We start from the raw sequence: 15,292 nt of genomic DNA on the forward strand, positions 1-15,292 counted from the left end.
CTGCTATTTGCTTCCATTTTATGGGCAAGTTCATCCCATTCACATTCAGAGTTATTATTGTCAGTTGTGTATTCCCCAACATTTTGATATCTTCTCCAGGTTCTGCCCTTTCTTCTTTTGCTATTTCTTTTTAAACCAGTGATTTGCTTTTAATCAGTCCCCCTTATCCCCTCCCTTAGTTTACTTCCCTTTCTGCCCCCTCCATTTTTGTTCCCCTCTTATTATTTTTAAGGCCTATTAAATTCTCTCCCCCCTCTCTTTCCCTCCCTTTTTTCACTCCCCTCCCCACTACCCCCTTTGGTTTTTCCCTTCTGACTTTCCCCATAGAGTAAGATAGAATTTTTTTTAAACCCTTGTACTTCGGTATATTGTCTTATAGATGGAAGATTGGTAAGGGTGGGCAATGGGGGTCAAGTGACTTGCCCAGGGTCACACAGCTGGGAAGTGGCTGAGGCTGGGTTTGAACCTAGGACCTCCTGTCTCTAGGCCTGACTCTCACTCCACTAAGCTACCCAGCTGCCCCCGAGTAAGATAGAATTTGAGATCCCAATGGATCTAGCTGCCCTTCTCTCTCAGAATTGATTCCACTAACACTTTCTACCTCTCCTTCTTATAATAGTATTCATCCCTTCCCTTCCCATGCACCTCTTTGTGTTGTATAGATTATCCTACTTTTCTTATTCCTTCAAGTTTCTCTTCTTGTCATCTTCTATTCCCCCTTTTTATTTTTTTGCATATTGTCTTAGACCATTTAGTACTCCAACCTCTCCCTATGAATAATTCTTCTAATTACTATAATAATGAATACAGTTTTTGATGATTACACATAACATTTCTCCATTTAGGAATACAAATAACTTGATCTTATTTAAGCCCTTAAAGAAGTGAATTTTTAAAAAAAGAATTTTTTTTCTTTTCCCTCTCTTTCTTATTTACCTTTTCATCTTTCTCTTGTTTTTTTGTGGTTGGTCATCAAATTTTCCATTTAGTTCTGGTCTTTTCTTTACAAATACTTGGAAATCTTCTATTTTGTTGAATGCCCATACTTTCCCTTGGAAGTATATAGTCAGTCTTGATGGGTAGGTGATCCTTGGTTGTAGATCCAATTCTCTTGCCTTTCTGAATATCATATTCCAAGTCTTGAAGTCTTTTAGTGTGGATGCTACCAGATCCTGTGTAATCCTGATTGGTGCTCCTTGATATCTGAATTGTCTCTTTCTAGCTTCTTGTAATATTTTCTCCTTAACTTGGAAACTCTTGAATTTGGCAATTATATTTCTTGGGGTTGTCTTTTGAACATTTAGTGTAGAGGATCTATGGATTCTTTCAATGTCTATTTTGCCTTCTTGTTCAAGAACATCGGGACAGTTTTCTTGGATAATTTCTTGTAGTATGACGTCACAGTTCCTATTTGTTTCTGATTTTTCAGGAAGACCAATGATTCTCAAATTGTCTCTTCTAGGTCTGTTTTCTTGGTCTGTCATTTTGTCCGTGAGATATTTCATGTTTCCTTCTATTTTGTCATTCTTTTGACTTTGATTTATTAGTTCTTGCTGTCTTGCAAGATCATTGGCTTCTACCTGCCCAATTCTGGTCTTTAGAGACTGATTTTCTGCTATAATCTTTTGATTTTCCTTTTCAGTTTGGTCTATCCTGTTTTCCGTGGTTTGCAGCTGTTTAATTTTGGTCTCCAATTTGCTTATCATTTCATTTGATTTTGGGGCATCTTTCTCCAATTGGGAGTTTCTGTCTTTTAAATTGTTATTTTCTTTTTGAGCTATTTCCCACTTTTCTTGCCAAATCTCTTCCATCTTTCTCATGATCTCAAATTTGAACTCTTCAAGAGCTTGTGACTAATTTTCATTTTTTTGGGAAGGTTTGGATGTGTTTACTTGTTTGTCCTAAGTAGTCTCCTCTGTGGTCTGGATTTTTTTCCGTAAAAATTATCCAGTGTCAGTGCCTTTCTCTTGTTCTTTCTGGTGGTTAGGTTGTATTTCTTAGATATTTTTAGCCATCACTATGCTGGTTTTTCCTTCTCAGCCAGAAGTCTGATTGAGGTGGGCAGGTTCTCTGTGTATGGAGCTAATGGAATAGTTTTTGCCCGAGCCTACTTTGTGAGTCTCAGTGCAGCTTCTATTATCTGCTAGGCTTCTACTGTCCGCTACCCCTCTCAGCTCTATTCCCGCACCCAAGGTCTGCACTCTTTAGCATCCTGGGGTCTCAAGTATAGCTGTTCTCAGGGTCAAGCCCCTGGTGGTCCCAGTTAGCTGCCAAGAACCTAGAGATTGCCCCACACTCACTCTAATTCTGGTGCTCTGGCTCTGACTCTGGCACCGTAGGTGGGGTGGGGGAGAGTTAATCAGCTCATGTTTTAGTGGGACCTATTTCACCCCCTTCTAGCGTGGAAATGCCCAAATCCCATGTACCTATTGTGGAATCTCCTCATTCATCTGGATTTTTTTTTTGTCCTTTTGAGGTATCATGTATGAGTGAGTGGTGAGGAGAGTTAAGTGCCCTGCTGTTACTCTGCAACCATCTTTTATTTTTTTAACCCTTACCTTTGGTCTTGGAGAAGAGTGGTAAGGGTAGGCAATGGGGGTCAAGTGCCTCGCCCAGGGTCACACAGCTGGGAAGTGTCTGAGGTCAGATTTGAACCTAGGGCCTCCCATCTCTAGGCCTGACTCTCGATCCACTGAGCTACCCAGCTGTCCCCTGTAGCCATCTTAACCTGGAAGTCTAGAGGGTTTTTTAAATTGAAAAACATTTTTTAATGTAAAAAAACTTTTCCATGGTTACATTATTCACGTTGTCTCCCTCCTATTTTATTTCCCTCTACCATAGTTGACAAGCAATTCCATTGGGTTATACATATTTTATTACTCAAAACCTATTTCTATGTTATTCATTTTTGTAATAGAGTATTCTTTTAAAACCAAAACCCCAAAACATATACCCATATAAATAAGTGATAAATCTATGTTTCCTTCAGGATTTCTACTCCCGCAGTTCTTTCTCTTGATGTGGATAGCATTCTTTCTCATAAGTCCCTTGGGATTGTCCTGGATCATTGCATTGCTTTTAGTAGCAAAGTCAGTTTCATTTGATCATCCCACAATGTTTCAGATACTGTATATAATGTTCTCTTGGTTCTGCTTAGTTCTCTCTGTGTCAGTTCATGTAAGTCTTTCCAGTTCTTATAGAAATCCATTGATTTATCATGCCTTAGAGCACAAGAGTATTCCATCACCATCATATACCACAATTTGTTCAGTCCTGAATAGAGCTTTGATTCTAAAACCAACACACTTTGGTACATATTTATATACCATTGTACAGCTTCAATGGACAGATATTCCTGTTTGCATATGATTTTATACTGATTGATTCAAAATGAAGATTATACTCACCTCAAAATACATGGCTATTCAAGTCAACAAGATCATTTTACTGAATTTTCATAGAATTTTTTACCTAACTTTGCGTTTGCAAAGCTGTGTCCCAACCCAAAGACAACTTTTTAAAGGGAGAAAAAGAAAATCTAGCTGCTTCCTTAAAGGGAAAGCTGGAGCAAAGCTGCCAAAAGAGGTAAGGGAATTAAGTATGAATGAAAATTACCCCCCTTACCTTCAGGTGAGAAACAAAACTATCTTGGGTGAAATTTTTATCCAAATAGGCTCTTGCAACACATAAAGCATTCCAAATGAAAATGGAAACAAAACTTTCTAAAGGGTTTTCTATAACACAAAGGGCATCTGAAGTTTCTTCAGTAGGATCCTGCGTTATAGAGGGCATGCCAGAACGTACCTCTCACCAGGACAAGCAGGCTTACATAAAAAAAAATCAAAAAGAAAATCAAAGAATTTCAGAAAAGTCTTCAAAAGGTATGAGACTTCCTAAAAGGAATTCTGTTTTATTTAGGGTTCCTAGACCAGAAGGTAAACCTTATCCTATAGATCCATAATTCATGAGCATCTCAAATAGGCTATCTATAATCATGCTACATTATAACATAAAGTCTAAACCTACTAAAAAATTAATTAAAAAAAAGAATCTCAACAATAAATGTGGAAAAATTTTCAGTGTGCTCTAAGTACCAGCATTCTGGGAGTGTGACATCCACAGTGCTTATAACATCTTCCATAATTGCAATGGACACAATAATATAATATATCCATTAGTACAAAATATTCTACCATGCAAAAATTATCTAAAATAAAAAAGCCAACCTGGTAGGGATTGTAAATTTTTCATTCACCCAAAGCTTGAGTTTTGGGTTGTTAAGGGAATAGAGCTGGAGTCAAGCTGTATGACCCATGTAAGTCACTTAACCCTATTTTCCTCAGTTTCTTCATCTTTAAAAGGAACTGAAGAAGGAAATGGCATACCACTCCAGTATCTTTATTTAGAAAGGCCCAAATGGAGTCTTGAAATGTTGGATATACTAAAGTGAATGAACAATAACAAAACTTGCATCTTGAGTTCCACCTGAAGTGTATTTTGAGTTCTCCAAATTGGGTTGATTTACCTGCTGAAATATGGATCAAATTGCCCTTCTCTAGATACCACCTGCTGCCTATATGAGTACAATCAGACAAATGTCCTTATGCCATTGTCAAAACCACATATGATGTAAAGTTTGCTGAGACTCAAGAGGAAGCCATACTTTCTTCTGACTTTCTGCTTTACCAATTGACCAAATAATTTCCTTTCTAAAACTATCCAAATATGTCCTTGACAAAGGCTTGCAGTGTTAATATTTCCTCTAGGCTACACTTCCCAATTCATATTTCTTAGTGGGGTCCCTGTGATATGCAGAAATAACAGTTTGCTATTTTGGAACACAGAAAATGGTTGCCCATTTCTGCATATCACATCCCCCAGGGGATGACTATCCCAAGTTCAGGATACTCAGGACATCCAAATAATACTCAAACTCTTGCTCACATGGCTCCCTTGAAGAGTCAGCATTTACAAAGGCATTTACTACTATTGCATCAAACAAGTAACTATGAAATATTTCTTCTATAAACCTAGAGAACACACATGAAAAATAGCAGTAATGGGAAAAGTGGACACACTCATCAATTATGCTGGTAGAGAGGCACATAGGAAACACATATGGCCAAGGACATAGAACTATGATGCCACAGGGTCCCCTGTCTTCTTTTTTGGTTTGTATTATAGTCATACTGCTTTCCCTGGACACAGCATCTTTGCTGGTCCTCTCTCTCTCTGGGCTCACTAGTTTGGACTGTGTGGGCCAAGGTGTCTCCTATCTAATAAGTAGCTCTTGTAGCTATAGTGCAAGATGATGTGACTTTTGAGCCAGCTTGGTGGCTCAGTAGATAGAAAGCTATACCTGGAGGCAGAAAGTCCTGGTTTCAAATATGGCCTCAGACACTTCCTAGCTGTGTGATCCTGAACAGGTCACTTAATCCCAATTGCCTAGCCCTTACTGCTCTTCTACTTTGGAACTGATATTTAGTATTGATTCTAAGACAAAAGGCAAAAATTTAAAAGAAAAAGATGCTATAGCTCTTGGGGGGTAGGAGAAGAAAATCTCCTCCTTGAAAGTCAAGGAATAATTCCCTCTCAAATGTCTAGAGCAACTAGGAGGCTCAATTCAGAGTACCAGGTCCGGAGTCAGGAGGACCTGAGTTCTTCCTACCTGTGTGACCCTGGACAAATCACTTAAGCCCATTTGCTAGCCCTTGCCCTTCTGTCTTAAGACTTGTTAAGAAGGAAAGAAAGGGTTACTTTAAAAAAAAATAGAAGTCTTTTCCCCTAATGTTCCCTTATCTTTCAGGTAAATTCCCATCCACTATAGTCATAGAGAGACTGTTTCACTCCCTCTATGATGTTAAAAACAAACAAACAAATACACAATCCTTCTCAATTGCCTAATCTCACTCTCTAGAAAGTTGTCTCATGCCTGAACTAACTCCTGTGAGAGACTACCCTTTCTAATAGACTCTCAAGGTCTCCAGCTGCCCTCCAAATTCATCAAGTTTATTGTAACAAAGTACAAAACATTCTTACACTTTAAGACTATAACATCTTGTTTTTATTACCTGTTCCTCTACACTCTGTAATTTGAACTGGACTGATGATCAGGAATGTTCTCATCCAGGCCTAATTCAGGCCAGTCTGGTGGTTCAGGCTCAGAATTAAAACAAAATGAAACAGAGAGAGTCAACACTTAATACAAACATTCATTTAGTAATACCACAGAAAGGAAAGATACAGCACTGGTTCAAATATATTCAGAAAACCTGCCATGGATTTGGGGTAAGGGAGTTGGGTCAGAAGAAAATGCTGACATTTCCTTGCTGTGTGACCCTAGGCAAGTCATTTAACGCCAAAAACCTACCCCTTACTACTCTTCTAGCTTGGAACTAATATTTAGTATTGACCTAAGATGGAAGATAAAGGTGTTGGCTGTTGAGGTTTTTTAAAATACTGAATCATGTGAAAATGAGATATCCATTAAGTCTAAGGGGCACCACCCTCAAGGGTTGATATTTTTATGCTCTAGTTGGCTGGGAAACTGAATCAATAGCTCTAGCCCTAGTTTCCTGGCCAACCAAATATGAGGGACACCTTCCAAGTTTTGCAGGAAAATTATTCTAGCCTTGGTATCAGGGAACCTAGTACATGTTGCTCCTACCTCACCACTCCCATTGGTGAGAAGGTCCTAATGGTCTTCTCAAGGACCTTCAACTATTTAAATCTTAGGACAATCATTGAATACACCTATTCTTGGGATTGTGGGATCCTAACATAGGAGATACTAGAGGAGGAGTTTAGTACATGCAAAACAAAAACAAAAACAGAAAGACGTGGGGGTGGAAAGCATGAAATATGATCATCTCAGGAAGGTACACATTACTGAATATGGAAGATAAGATAAAATAGAAATCCCAGGCTCCACTTTTGCCCTTTGGAAGAACTAGCTCTTCTACATGATGGGTTATATTTGGAGTAATTCACAATGGTTTCCTTTGTGTAAAGGGTAATGAGTAAGAACAATAGTAAGAATATCAGGGCTACAGTATAAATGATGGAACCTTGCCCCAAACAAGGATCTTCATGGGTAGCCAAGAGGTCATTACCCTGTTGCATATAAGTTGTCCCAGGATTGAGTATATACTGAGGCCCACTCAATACTGCTACCTATTCAATATTGGGAATGATACCAAATCTCTTTTGGATTTAGAGCCCTCTACAAAATGGTTTCTCCCTTTTTTCACAAGGACTCTCACATTCTTCCAGAGATTTAGGATTACCACAAAAGTCAGCTAAGGGATCTCCTTTCTTTCAGGTAAGTTCATATCCACCATAGTTATACAAAGACAATTTCACTTTCCCTGTGACATTTTAAAAAACAAAGAAACAAACAGAACCATCTACTAATTATTCAACCCCATGACCTCCTAATCTTTTTCTGAGGAGTTGTCTGCAGTAGGTATATGGAATCCCATAAGGATTTAGAGACCCTAAGACCTAGAACACTGAGCAGGATAAAATAAGAAAGAACTCAAAAGGGTCAGCAGGGACTGTGTCTAAAAGTGGTCCATTCTTTTTAGATAAGGCTTTTCTGGAGGCCAGAGCCAAGAGTTCTCCCTCTTCCTAAGGTAGCATGTACATAGCTTTTGGCAGGTGGTATTCATAGACCTATATAATAAATGAAAATAAAATTATTAAATGTAATATTAATAAAATATTGTGGTCACTGTGACAAAATTTACTCTCAAGTCAGGAGTGCATTAGTAGCCCTTAACAATGTAATTTTAATAAAAATAGAGATACATGAAAAAGGGAAATGAAGGAAGGGGACAGAAAATCTCACCTATCTAGAAAAATACATAAGCTAAAATTCCAAGCCCTCTAAGCTGCTTAGCCCACAAAGCCCTCGAACACCAACCTCTAGTGAGAGAGAGAGAGAGAGAGAGAGAGAGAGAGAGAGAGAGAGAGAGAGAGAGAGCACTATGCCCCACACCTTTTATCCTCCATGCTCCTATGTCCCACAATGTATGCACACATAATATGGGATGTGGGGTAGGATAAACTTAGGAAGTGACTTCTATCATCACAATCCCCCCTGTGATTCTATTGGGAGGCAAGCATGTTGAAATCTCCCAGATCTATATGCCTAGTCTCCCCAATGAATCATTACAAATAACCAGCTTATATCTCTTACAAAAGGTGCATACAATATTGAACTATCTAATGGGAAATTACAACAGGAGATATGAGAGAAATAAAAGAGAAAGAGAACAAAACTGATGATTGGTAGGCGCATTGACAAAAGACCAATTAGGGGCAATCCCCTTTAGCATAGAAGTTTCCATTCAGTTCACTACATCCCAAAGTTTACTGTGGATCTCTTGATGCAGCGTATGACCTCTGCAGGTTTCTTTATGGCACCTTCTCCAAACAGTCCACTTTCTCAATTTGGGGAGTTAACAAGCTTCTTTTGCTGAAATTACTTTCAAACAAGAAAAAAATTTTTTTAATCTTGAATTTATGACAATTATACAATCCCTCTGAGGAGGGTGTTGACCAAAATCAGAATACATGGCTGAGTCATGAGGGTATATGAATATAAAATTCTAAGTAATCAAGAATAAGTCTATAACACGTCCTTAAATCAGGGCCCAATTAAAGTGATTTATGTCCTGCAAGCTTGAAGGACAATTGTAACAATGTAGCACTTACCCATTGGCAGCCAGGATTACAGAAAATTGTCATATCATAAAGGGAGAAAAAGGACTAGATTTTGAAGCAAAAGGGAAATATGATTCCCTTGTCTGATTTTACCTTCACTCTCAGGAAGAGGGGAACCAAAATGGCAGCCAAAACTGAAGTACTTGTCAGAAATCTGCTACAGGGAAATCCTGTGTCTGACATTGTCAAACAGCCATTTCCTCGAATCTCAAAACAAGTTCTCTGTCTTTGCGCAGATTCTCATCAATCCCACTGGGATTGGTTGGTCTCTTTGACCTTATGTTTCTCAGCACTGTACAGTGGATCTTCTGTGATTCCTTCTTCTGAAATCAGACATAATTATTAGTTAACGTCCCATAATATTTAACTGTAAATGGCATATTTCTATAGTCAAAAGCTTTGGGGTATGCAGTGATATTAGGGCTAATGGATATTTTAAACTTATTCTTCAAAATCAAAAAAGCATTAATACTTATTACATAACAATGGGTCAGCCAAAACAGTGTCCAACTTGTCTATGAACTTATATCTCCAGTTCAATCATAGAAGGTGTAAAAATTTTTTAAAAATGCATCACAGGATACAGTTATTCAATGTCTATAGAAGGTGCTCATTTTATATGTGAGGAATGAATCCAAGAGTTCTTTTCTCGAATTTTAATAGCTGTTAGAGTGGTTAACAAGACTTTAAATGGACCTTCCCAGGGAGGCTGAGTTCTTTCAGTGCACTGGAAGTTCTTTATATACATCTTATCTCTTGAGTGTAAGTCATGGAGCAAGAAATCTATATGTCCTGCTTATTCTGCTAATGAAGACCTTTTGGGTCTACAACATCACCAAGAACCTAAATTACCATCCTGGTGGAAGGATAGAGTAAGCTAAAGAGTTACAAATATAAAACCATCTAAGGGTCACCAAACCTTATGTGATATCCTCCCTCCTCTGGGAGCCATCCAGGGGTCACCAAGCCCCATGGGAAATCCTTCCCACCTGCAGAAACCATCCAAGAGTCACCAAGGCCTATGAGAAATCCTCCCACCTCTGGGATGAGATTGTAACAACCATAAAAGGCAAGCATTTATATATCCCATCCATTGCAAATGTGGAGGTAGGGAATATACTAGTGCTACTGCACTTCACATTGTCACCCATATACTTACTATTACTCAAGTCAAAGGGAGGTGAATGATTAGTCAGAGGTAGTGGCGCTCCTAGATATCTGAAAATCACTTCTGAAGACCCATTAAGATCAGTTTAGATTTTTGGCTCATTAAATTTTTCAAAGGTCACTATTGTAGGTTGTAACCCATATAAGACTTCTTCAGTACTGGGGAGGGGAACAAACTGAAACAGTTAACAATAAGGCAATGGAGTCTGATAAGGTTTAAAATTCATCTCCAGACTCTTTGAGGTTCCTTTCCCTCCTGAATACCATCATTCACCCAAATTCCTTTGGTTACATCTATGGGGTCCACCATGCTGAGGGGAATTTCTAGTGTGGAAGAGCCCCATTTGGGGTATTTTGGTATGAGTTATCATTTGCCTCATTTGAATTATTATTTCTAAATGTTTTTCTATTACTGTTATTATTTCTATAATTGCTATTCTTTCTAAAGTTGTTATTATTTCTATTTGCCTGATTCTACTTTCTATAGTTCATCATTATGTGACCACTTTTTCCACAGAAGTAACACATTAATGGTTGATTTGTGGATTCCTACAAAGGGGCTATGGTCACTCCTTGATTTGCATTTCCTTTTTAAAATTTTTTCCGTTAGTATTTTTATTTCCTTCCTTAATTAAGTCACAGTTGTCTTCATCTTCCTTTTCATGGCTGTTAAAGACATAAATTGCTACTCTTCTCAATTCCTTTAGATCTATATTAGACCAGTTTAGGCAGTTAGTCTTAAAAATAGTCTTTGACCACTTTACAACAGTTTTTTACAAACTATCTTCTTAATTGTCTGATATCCCTTTATCTGGAAAGATCCAGGTCTACATATCTACCTCTCAACTCAATAAGTCTATCCATAAACTGGGAGGGATTTTCCTCATGTTTTTGCTTTAAATTTTAAAAATTTGTCCATGTACTAGGCCTATCAAAACAAGCTCTCCTTGCTTTTAGCCTCTCTAGCCTGGCATAGTTTCAAGTAATCTTCCTCTTTATTCAAATTCCATTTGGAGTCTTCCTATGGCCATTTGGGGTCTTCCTATGGTCCCTTTCCTGGGCCTTATTAACAAGAGAAACAATTTTATTTTGTTCTCTTTCTGTTAAAAAGGCTTGGAGCAAATTTTCCACATCAATATATGAGGGCTCATAAGTGGGGTAAATACTTTCTAGTGGACAAATGGCAGCCTCTACACTGATTTGGACTGCCCAAAGGGCCGTCCCTTGTTCTTGATTTGTTACTTATTGTCACGTGTGGGTAACTCATCTCCCCTCCCCACTAAGGGAGGTGGGGATGACATCATCTCTGATAGTAGAGTTTTGACTATGAATGGGCTAGAGCTAATTCCATTTACACACTTAAGGGGAATATGCTTGTTTTTTTTTGTTTGAGTTGCAATGGAGTAGATGAGGTAACGGAGTGAAGTAGTAGGGGAAGGGGGAGAGATGGTTTGGGTAGGGATGGTTTGGGTAGAGCAAGAGATGAATCAAACAGGGCAAGGCAGAGATTGAGTAGGCTTAGATGGTGAGGCAGTGCAAGGAGATGAATCTTCCTTCTGAATCTTAAGATTACTCAAGCTTTCTCAAGGCTTTCTATCTGAGTTTTGAGATCAATCAAGCTAATATTCTGTTGTTTTTCCTTGAGGAGAAATAGACAAATTGCAAGGTATCCAATTAGAATAAGCACAACCAGGAACAGCACTAAATAAAGCCATTCTGAAACTGTGAACTATGTAAGCTCGGTAATGTTCTCCAAGAATAGGAGCTGTTTCAGATAGTCAGGAAACTGTTCTCTAAGAGTATGGGCCATACTTTTAAACACCATTCTCAGTTGCCTACTTATTTTTAAATCTAATTATTAAATTGTTTGCAATTCTACCTCCTGGCTGTAGGTGACACTACCTAAGTATTGATCTTTGAATGGAGGATGGGTGAAAAGTCTTAGCCCGAGACAAAATTTAGGAGGGACAACAAGAAAAAACAAAACTTTCTATTTTAGGCAAAAGAAAAAACAGACTTTTTTGTAGGCAAAAAACAAAAACAAAAAAACAAAAAACCCTTAAGGTACAATCCTAGTTCAGTCAAGAGGTTTGGAAGACTTTACTTCCTTCCCCTCCCCTTTTAGGGGTAAAAATGCCAGCTGTGATAATTAGATTAAGTCTACACTGCCCATCTTTAGATTTAATCACCAAAGGTGAGAGCACCTCCAATTCTGGGAGGTCCTAACCCACGTGTACTAGAGTGAGTGGTGAATCGGAATCGAATGACCGCCCTCTAGGCGTTCTATGAGAAGCGTCTATTGTGATTGGACATGCAAATTAGGAGGTAGGCACAGAAAGTGACGCATAAGTGACCCCTTTAAAAGGAGAAGGTCTTCAGTCAGCTCGGGGCTTCTGGTGAAGAGAGCGGCTGATGAAGGATCTCTTCTGGTCCATGAAGGAGTGTTGGTTGGAATGCTGAGATCTTGGTGAGACTACTTTTAATATCTTCTTTCGAATTCCACATGGTGAATTTAAAGACTGAATTTTCCTGAACTTCTCTTAAGAAACTTCTTTAATAGACTCCGTGAATGAATTTTTGCTTCATTCACCTCCAGCCTCTGGCCCTCTGACTCTCGGCTGTGGGCTAATTAGATCTACCTGGATTAGAGGATTGTAGTAAATTACTTACTGAGTTAGATTCTTATTTCCTTATTTCCTCTCTCTCTTCTTAATTGTAAATAAACTTCCATAAAAGTCAATTTTGACTTGAGATTATTCTTAATTGAGGATTGATAATAGTTCAATCCTCTGGCAACCATCTTTTAATATATTGAACCCCAAAAAACCCTTTCCTCACCTTACACAGCAAGCCATGTGTTTCCACCAACAAGTGGACAGGGAGTTTGTGTAGGAGGACAAAAAGAGTTTTGTTATAGAGTACAGGTTGTGGGCTGTTGAGATTTTGCCCTTAGTAAGCTCTGAAAACTTCTCAGGATGAAGTTTAAGAGCAAACTTCTAAGAGTAAGATAAGGCTAAATTGTGTCAACTTAGCCCAACAATTAACTTTCCAATTAAAAAAAAAAAACACAAAAAACCCTGAGCTGAACCTACCAGCTTCATCCAATACTCCAGGATTCTGGGCTACAAGATAGTACCTGTGGAGTAGTTTCCTCCAAGGCAAGGAGTCAGGAGGGCAAAAGAGTGCCCTCAGGTAAAAACTTTGAGGAAGCTAATTGCTGCTAAAAAAACTACCTGGTTTGGGAAGCCACAACAAGCAATGGCTATTTAGCTGTTTACAATTTAAGGGAAAGGGAGATTTAGATCTCACCCTCCATGCGGGTGCTTCCAAACAGCTCTCTGCTCTCTCAAAGTGGGGGGCAGGCTCAGAGGGCATGAGGTGGGGGGGTGAGGAGATGTGTGTGGGAGCCCATCTCCCCGTGGCTTTCCTTTGCTAAAGCTGGGGTGATGAGGAAGCCAGTTGTCCTTGTGCAGCTTTCCTTAGGCTGTTTTCTCTGCCACTGTTTCTGGGCTTCTAAAGCTTTTTAGTATCAGACCAATGGCTGTTGCCTTTTGTGAAGAGTTAAATTTAGAAAAACTCTTTTAACAATATCCCTCCTGAGATCTGTTGGGAGCCCAGTTTTCCCAATGGATCTTACAAACAAAACAAGCCTAAACTCTATATCGGAAACAGGGAGAAGTAAAGAGAGAAGAAAAAAAGCAAAACAAATCCTGCAACATGCAAGTTTCAATTTATATACAATTATAAATATTTACAGTTACAGGATAACACAATTCTGACTATACAGAAATAAATACTTAAAGATGTTAATTAAAATACACCTTACAAAAAATACAAATACATTATATATATATATACACATATAAAATATCCCCCCTGAGGTGGAGATAATATCCCCCCGAGGTGGGTGTTGATCAACATTTATAACACTTTCTATTTTTCTATAAAAATATATTAATAATAATTATAAAAATCCTAAATCCTATAACAACATAAATTATATACTTACCTATTATGTATTAGTCATCCTATTTCAAAATTAAACCTTTATGTACAAGAAAATCAAACCTTTTATTGAAAAGCAAAATATAAGTTCAGGTGTTCAATGTCATTGAAAAATAGTGTCTAGTTGTCTCTCTTGATGCATGCAGTTAGTAATTTCTGATGGCAAGTACTCTTTTCACATATGAACAATGAATTCATGATATCTTTTCTCCTATATTGATTGTTGTAGGAGTTGTTAAAAGTACTTAGAATGGACTGTTCCAGGCTGGCTGAATTGCTCCTGTTCACTGGAAGTTCTTTATATAAACTGTATCTCCAGGATTAAAATCACGTAGAGAAAAGTCTATAGTTCCAGCTTGCACTGTAGCTCCTGATTCATGAAGTTCTTTTATCTTGATTTACAGATCTCTTATAGATGTGACAATAGTAGTATCGCCTCCTAATAACAAAGTATATACGGGATTAAGCGGTTTTGCATATATTGGTGGATGACCAAACAGCATCTCAAATGGCGAGATGTGTAGATCTCCCCTTGGCTTACTTCAAAGGTAGAATAATGCAAACAGTAAAGCATCATGACAATTTCAAATGAGTCTTAGTACTGTTAACTTAGAAATAACACAGAACATACCAAAGTAGTCAGAAAAATCACTGTTTAATCAGGAAAAGAATAAGTCCAATATTTGGCCCTTTACTCAGATTCTGGTGTCACAACTTTTATAGGGTCTATACCCTGGACTCTGGGGACATTAACCCTGGGTGTGCCACCATGCTAGATGACGACTCCAAGGAACAAAAGAACTTGGGGAACCTATATACCATTTGGGGAGGTCCAGTGGCAAGGAAAGATGATTGACATTGCCATAGCTACAAGGAAAATGGGAATGTTCAAACTATACTGACAGGATACAATCAAGCTTGAGAAAGGAATCATAGCCAGAGGTTAGAGTGTAAGGGCTATTTACAATGAATACTAAAAGTAGGTCTTCTTGGGAAAGGGTCTCTGATAACAATGGGGAATGTAATGCAGGATTTATGCAAGATCTCTTGCATTTGCAAAATTACCCATGACAATCCTGTCAGTTAGAAGAATGGAACTTTGGCCCAGCAGGTGCCAGTCCCAAGACCTGGCAGTTTGAGCTGAGACTAAAAATACCCCTTCAGAACCAACCTGAGGGTTTGATTTCCTTGGCCTCACCCAGACACCCAGCTACCCCTGGATTTCCCTTGGGGACCCCGGGTTGAGGGAGGTGGATCATGGGTAGGAAATTAGGTTAGGTCAGTCTAGCAACAGGGACACCCCCAAATCAATTCATTGAGTTCATCTGTCTAGCTAGTGGTCCATACAATATCAGGGCAGTGGGAATTATCTCTGGCTGAGGGGCTGGTTCCC

Source organism: Gracilinanus agilis, chromosome 5 (assembly GCF_016433145.1).
Source record: "Gracilinanus agilis isolate LMUSP501 chromosome 5, AgileGrace, whole genome shotgun sequence".
In the NCBI taxonomy this organism is placed as follows: domain Eukaryota; kingdom Metazoa; phylum Chordata; class Mammalia; order Didelphimorphia; family Didelphidae; genus Gracilinanus; species Gracilinanus agilis.